Source organism: Triticum aestivum, chromosome 1A (assembly GCF_018294505.1).
Source record: "Triticum aestivum cultivar Chinese Spring chromosome 1A, IWGSC CS RefSeq v2.1, whole genome shotgun sequence".
Classification (NCBI taxonomy): domain Eukaryota; kingdom Viridiplantae; phylum Streptophyta; class Magnoliopsida; order Poales; family Poaceae; genus Triticum; species Triticum aestivum.
The window spans coordinates 3,945,107-3,952,818 of NC_057794.1; positions in this window are offsets into that span (position 1 = coordinate 3,945,107).

Below are 7,712 nucleotides of genomic sequence, written 5' to 3' on the forward strand. Positions count from 1 at the left end.
AGAGAGGGGAGAGGTGCAGGGGGGGGATGCTGGGCGTCTCCAAGCAAGCAGGTGGACTCGCGGGGACGCTGCCAGCGCGAAACAACAGGTGGAGGCTCCGCGGTGCGCGCGCGTGTTCGCTCCTGCCTACTGGCAGGAGGAAAACGACGAGCGAGGAGGTAAGTGGGCTGGGCCGGCTACAGGTAGGTGGGCCAGGTAGGTTTCCTTTCTCTTTTTTGTTTTATTTTGCCACGTTCAGCTGCTAAGTAATCATCGTCTTTCTTCTAATCATTACCAGAGTTTGCAGTAAAACAATGCATTAGCCCAGATAGCTTTTGGACTGTGGAAGAGGCAGTACGCAAGGGAAAAGAATTACTCTCTTTGTTCAAAATTAAGTGTCGTTGATTTACTACAACTATTTGAAACAGAGGGAGTACCAAACACCGAGTTCTCTTCGATTGAGAAACAATATTTTGTGTGGCTCCCATTCCCACTCGGATGGAAGGGGCAGTACGCAATGGAAAAGAATGTTAACCGAGCTGGATAGTGTACTAGTTGTTTGTTTAAAATGTACATCTTGTGTGTGAAACCAAAAATTGAGATTCAACTTTTGATCACCAGTAAATATTATGTATTACTACCGGGGAAATGATCTTCCAATCTCATGTAAACTTTGTTTTTTAATGTAGTAACCCTGTGAGCTATTTGAATCTATTCTTAAGAGGGTTAACTGGAAACTTAATTTATGATGGGAGATGTACATCTAGGCGATGGACTGGAGGCACCTTGGTACATGTTAGGAATGGGAACATGGAGATGGTGGAAACCATGGCAGTGCTGTTAAAGTTATGTAGTCAAATATGTGTGTTTATATGAATTATTTTGTATTGTTCCTTTTTTTTGTATATCTTTTGCTGTTTTTTCGCCAAAAAGTAAACTGTTGTGGTCACTTTGAAGGGGGTATATTGTCTTTTCGAACTCTCTCATACTCACTCCGTTCCGAAACAGAATAGTGCATATAAAGATTGTCACAAGTTGAACTTTACAATATTTGACTGAGTTTATATATAGGGGTAAATATGGACACCCACGGTATCAAATGTGATATTTATTTGGCATTGTAGCTGTTGATATACATTGCATAATTTAGTGTATATTATTTCATTCTTTCGAAGAATCCCGCTGTTCCACATTTGATCGACGTGCTTGCATGTCCTTCGTCGGTGGGTGAAGTCAAACGATGCATGTTTCCTTTCAAATCACCCATCTCGAGGTGCCATTTTCTATGAGTAAACAAAAATAGATCTCACATGTTAGCTTTTGTCAAGTAGTAGATCTAGCTAGATTGTTGGCCTATCGTCATCATTGTATCACTTATCATTGGTTGACCCCCATGTGGTAATTTGTGAGGTATATACCAAGCTCGGGTATTGCTCCATTCAACTGTAGGACATGTAATAACCCTGAGAACGATCCAGATCTATTAATTCCGAGAGAGCTAAACGGGAACTTAATTTTTGATGGACATGTTCATCTCCTAGGGAATGGACTGGAGGCACCTTGGTACATGTTAGGAATTGGAACATGGAGATGGTGGAAACCATGGCGGTGCTGTTAAAGTTATGTAGTCAAATATGTGTGTTTATATGAATTATTTTGTATTGTTCCTTTTTTTGCATATCTTTTGCTGTTTTTTCGCCAAAAAGTAAACTGTTGTGGTCACTTTGAAGGGGGTATATTGTCTTTTCGAACTCTCTCATACTCACTCCGTTCCGAAACAGAATAGTGCATATAAAGATTGTCACAAGTTGAACTTTACAATATTTGACTGAGTTTATATATAGGGGTAAATATGGACACCCACGGTATCAAATGTGATATTTATTTGGCATTGTAGCTGTTGATATACATTGCATAATTCAGTGTATATTATTTCATTCTTTCGAAGAATCCCGCTGTTCCACATTTGATCGACGTGCTTGCATGTCCTTCGTCGGTGGGTGAAGTCAAACGATGCATGTTTCCTTTCAAATCACCCATCTCGAGGTGCCATTTTCTATGAGTAAACAAAAATAGATCTCACCTGTTAGCTTTTGTCAAGTAGTAGATCTAGCTAGATTGTTGGCCTATCGTCATCGTTGTATCACTTATCATAGGTTGACCCCCATGTGGTAATTTGTGAGGTATATACCAAGCTCGGGTATTGCTCCATTCAACTGTAGGACATGTAATAACCCTGAGAACGATCCAGATCTATTAATTCTGAGAGAGCTAAACGGGAACTTAATTTTTGATGGACATGTTCATCTCCTAGGGAATGGACTGGAGGCACCTTGGTACATGTTAGGAATGGGAACATGGAGATGGTGGAAACCATGGCGGTGCTGTTAAAGTTATGTAGTCAAATATGTGTGTTTATATGAATTATTTTGTATTGTTCCTTTTTTTGCATATCTTTTGCTGTTTTTTCGCCAAAAAGTAAACTGTTGTGGTCACTTTGAAGGGGGTATATTGTCTTTTCGAACTCTCTCATACTCACTCCGTTCCGAAACAGAATAGTGCATATAAAGATTGTCACAAGTTGAACTTTACAATATTTGACTGAGTTTATATATAGGGGTAAATATGGACACCCACGGTATCAAATGTGATATTTATTTGGCATTGTAGCTGTTGATATACATTGCATAATTCAGTGTATATTATTTCATTCTTTCGAAGAATCCCGCTGTTCCACATTTGATCGACGTGCTTGCATGTCCTTCGTCGGTGGGTGAAGTCAAACGATGCATGTTTCCTTTCAAATCACCCATCTCGAGGTGCCATTTTCTATGAGTAAACAAAAATAGATCTCACCTGTTAGCTTTTGTCAAGTAGTAGATCTAGCTAGATTGTTGGCCTATCGTCATCATTGTATCACTTATCATTGGTTGACCCCCATGTGGTAATTTGTGAGGTATATACCAAGCTTGGGTATTGCTCTATTCAACTGTAGGACATGTAATAACCCTGAGAACGATCCAGATCTATTAATTCTGAGAGAGCTAAACGGTAACTTAATTTTTGATGGACATGTTCATGTCCTAGGGAATGGACTGGAGGCACCTTGGTAGATGTTAGAAATGGCAACTTTGAAGCCTGGGGTGGCTTCAATAGTGTGGTCAATTTCATTTTTTTGCAGGTGAATCGTGTGGTCAATTTAATGTACTCATACACTAGTGCTAATATGATTAATTTGTATATTTTTCAACCGGTCGTCCCTCACTCACTCCAACCGGTCGTCCCTCACTCTCCCTTCTCCACTCCAATCTCACTCTTCCCCGCACCCCCCAGTCGTCCGCCGCCGCCGCCATCGTTCCCCGACCACCGTTGTCGCCCTCCCCGACCACCGTCGTCGCCCCTCCTTCGATGTTGAAACGGTATGCAACGATGACAAATGTTTTTTCGTAATTAAGCACGACTTCTACTTCTTCAATGTGTAATTTTCGTCTTTTACAATTCGACTAGCCTATCCCATGCCATGTAAGACGCTATGTTTGGAGAGGATGGATTTTGAAGATCATGAAAGTATGGAAACAAAGATAGTTCACCTAAGGACTCATCATGGTATGGATTTTCCTGTAAATCTATACAATTCTGAGCGCATATCCCATTTTGATTGCCCGAATTGGGAAGCACTTTGCAAGATGTATGATTTTCATGAGGGTATGCTTGTCACCTTGGATCTTGGTGATCCTGACATCGACGAAGATAATATGGACATTTGGGTCCTTATTGATACGCTTCCAATTCTTTCGCTATGTGAGTTTCTCAAACATAGTTATTAAGTAATTTATATTGTTTATTTCAAAATAGTTGACAGCTTATTTCCATTGATAGCTTATTTTCATTCTTCAAAGAATGCACGGAAGATGGTAGACAGAACCTACTACACCGATGGTGCAGAATTAACTTATCAGGAGAAAAATCGTCTTATCTCATTTATTATTGATGTTGAGAATTACAATATCAATTATCAAACTCCTGCACATTATGGTCAATACGTGTCACTAGTGCACATGTTGAACTACGGTAACATCTATGGAGATGGCATGGTAAGATTTTTTACTATTATGACATCCGTGCATCTTTTGCATAAATTCTTCTAAAGCTAAACTACATTGCTAACTACGACGTTATTAGTATGTTTTTCAACAGAAAATCCCGAAGGATTGTGTGCCTCATCTCATGTTCTCGAAAGGTCACCTTGATGTTATTAGCTTACGGCTAGGTCTGCCTAGGCTTCACTATTGTTCATACCGGATTTCTAAAACCGATGAAGACATGACAATCAAAGCATGGAAAAAATGTATGTATAGTCATACGGAGCTACTTGGAACCAACATTGTGCGAAGCGCAAGAACTGGAGACAAGATAGTCTCCATTCTCCATAATGGAGAGTCAGGGCCTATCTTGTTTTACGCCATTTTACCTTAGAGGGGGTAGTAGGTCCTATGAGAGAGGAGTAGGTCCTAGGTACAATGTGTTATTATGTGCTACAATGTGTTAGAGTTGATGATGATGATGAGGACGAGTTATGATTATGACTAGTGACCAAGTGTTATATGATGTCTATGGACGAAAATGATGATCATGAGGAGTTGTTACATGACAATGATGTATTATGATGATAAGTTGTTAATGATATGATGATGATGATGAGTGACGAAAATGATGATCATGAGGAGTTGTTATATGACAATGATGTATTATGATGATAAGTTGTTAATGATATGATGATGATGAGTTATTATATCATTGGGTGAAAGAATGGCAGATTAGTTTCAAGTGGATGGATCCTAAGTGATCAAGTCATGGATTATCACGGTACTCCATGACTTGGTCACTTAGGATCCATCCACTTGAAACAAATCCACGGTTCCTTCACCCAGTGATTTAATAACTCATTACGATGTAAAAACAATCTCTAAATTGCTACTATATGAAAACTTGTATAATGGTGTATGAATACGACATAAAATAAAAAAGAAATAATGGAATAATAGTAGTAGCACTGGCAGAGAGACGCGCTACTAGTAATTATCAGTAGCGCCTTTTCCAAGAAGCACTACTACTAAGTAGCTATAGCAGTAGCACGCGTAGACCAACGCTACTGCTAACCTTTAGCTGTAGCGCCGTAGCAGTAGCGCAGGTAGTAGTAGCGCAGGTAGCAGTAGCGCGATTACCCGAGCTACTGCTAGGCCCAAAACCAGCGCTATGCTAGGCTTTTTCCTAGTAGTGTTAAGAGAAGGCAATGTTTTTTGGGGAACGTAGCAGAAATTCAAAATTTTCTACGCAACACCAAGATCAATCTATGGAGTAATCTAGCAACGAGGGAAGGAGAGTGCATCTACATACCCTTGTAGATCGCTAAGCGGAAGCGTTCAAGTGAATGGGGTTGATGGAGTCGTACTCGTCGTGATCCAAATCACCGATGATCCTAGTGCCGAACGGACGGCACCTCCGCGTTCAACACACGTACAGCCCGGGGACGTCTCCCACGCCTTGATCCAGCAAGGGGAGAAGGAGAGGTTGGGGAAGACTCCGTCCAGCAGCAGCACGATGGCGTGGTGGTGAAGGAGGAGCGTGGCAATCATGCAGGGCTTCGCCAAGCACCGCGGGAGAGGAGGAGGACTTGGGAGAGGGGGAGGGCTGCGCCAGAACTTAGGTGCGGCTGCCCTCTCTCTCCCTCACTATATATAGGGGGAAGGGAGGAGGGGGAGGCGCCCTAGGGGAGGGGCGGCGGCCACAGGGGAAACCCTAGATGGGTTTGGGCGCCCCCACCCCCTAGGAAACTTGCCCCCCAAGCCGGGAGGAGCGGCTGCCCTAGGGGTGGCACCCCCACCTCTCCTGGTTACGTGAGATGGGGTGGGAGGGGTGCTCAGCCCCTTATTGGGCTGATGTGCCCTCTCCCCTTGGCCCATAAGCCCCCCCAACGCTTGCCGGGGCCTTCGAAACCCCTTTCGGACACGCTGGTCATCACCTGGTACCCCCGGAACAATTCCGGACTCCAATACCCTTCGTCCAATATACCGATATTCACCTCCGGACCATTCCGGAGCTCCTCGTCATGTCCGGGATCTCATCCGGGACTCCGAACAACCTTCGGTAACCACATACTATTTCTCTATAACCCTAGCGTCACCGAACCTTAAGTGTGTAGACCCTACGGGTTCGGGAACCATGTAGACATGACCGAGACACCTCTCCGGCCAATAACCAACAGCGGGATCTGGATACCCATGTTGGCTCCCACATGTTCCACGATGATCTCATCGGATGAACCACGATGTCGAGGATTTAATCAATCCCATATTCAATTCCCTTTGTCTTGCGGTATTGTACTTGCCCGAGATTCGATCGTCGGTATCCGATACCTTGTTCAATCTCGTTACCAGCAAGTCTCTTTACTCGTTCCGTAACACATCATCCCGTGATTAACTCCTTGGTCACATTGCGCATATGATGATGTCCTACCGAGTGGGCCCAGAGATACCTCTCCATTACACGGAGTGACAAATCCTAGTCTCGATTCGTGCCAACCCAACAGACACTTTCGGAGATACCCGTAGTGTACCTTTATAGCCACCCAGTTACGTTGTGACGTTTGGCACACCCAAAGCATTCCTATGGTATCCGGGAGTTGCACAATCTCATGGTCTAAGGAAATGATACTTGACACTAGAAAAGCTTTAGCATATGAACTACACGATCTTTGTGCTAGGCTTAGGATTGGGTCTTGTCCATCACATGATTCTCCTAATGATGTGATCCCGTTATCAACGACATCCAATGTCCATGGTCAGGAAACCGTAACCATCTATTGATCAACGAGCTAGTCAACTAGAGGCTTACTAGGGACATGGTGTTGTCCATGTATCCACATATGTATCTGAGTTTCCTATCAATACAATTATAGCATGGATAATAAACGATTATCATAAACAAGGAAATATAATAATAACCAACTTGTTATTGCCTCTACAGCATATTTCCAACAGTCTCCCACTTGCACTAGAGTCAATAATCTAGTTCACATTGCCATATGATTAACACTCACAGGTCACATCGCCATGTGACCAACATCCAAAGAGTCTACTAGAGTCAATAATCTAGTTCACATCACTATGTGATTAACACTCAATGAGTTCTGGGTTTGATCATGTTGCTTGTGAGAGAGGTTTTAGGCAACGGGTCTACAACATTCAGATCCGTATGTACTTAGCAAATCTCTAAGCTATATTTGGAGCCATTTCAAATAACTGTTCTACTTGGAGCTATTCCCAATTGTTGATCCATTATACGTATCCAGTATCTCTACTCAGAGCTATCCGGATAGGTGTTAAGCTTGCATCGACGTAACTCTTTACGTCGAACTCTTTATCACCTCCATAACCGAGAAACATATCCTTATTCCTCTAAGGATAATTTTGACCGCTATCTGGTGATCTACTCCTAGATCACCTTTGTACCCTCTTGCCAGACATGTGGCAAGGCACACATCAGGTGCGATACTCAGCATGGCATTCCGTATAGAGCCTATGACAAAAGCATAGGGGACGACCTTCGTCCTTCCTCTTTCTCCTGCCGTGGTCGAGCTTTAACTTCATACCTTACAACTCAGACAAGAACTCCTTCTTTGACTGATCCATCTCGAACTCCTTCAAGATCATGTCAAGGTATGCGCTCATTTG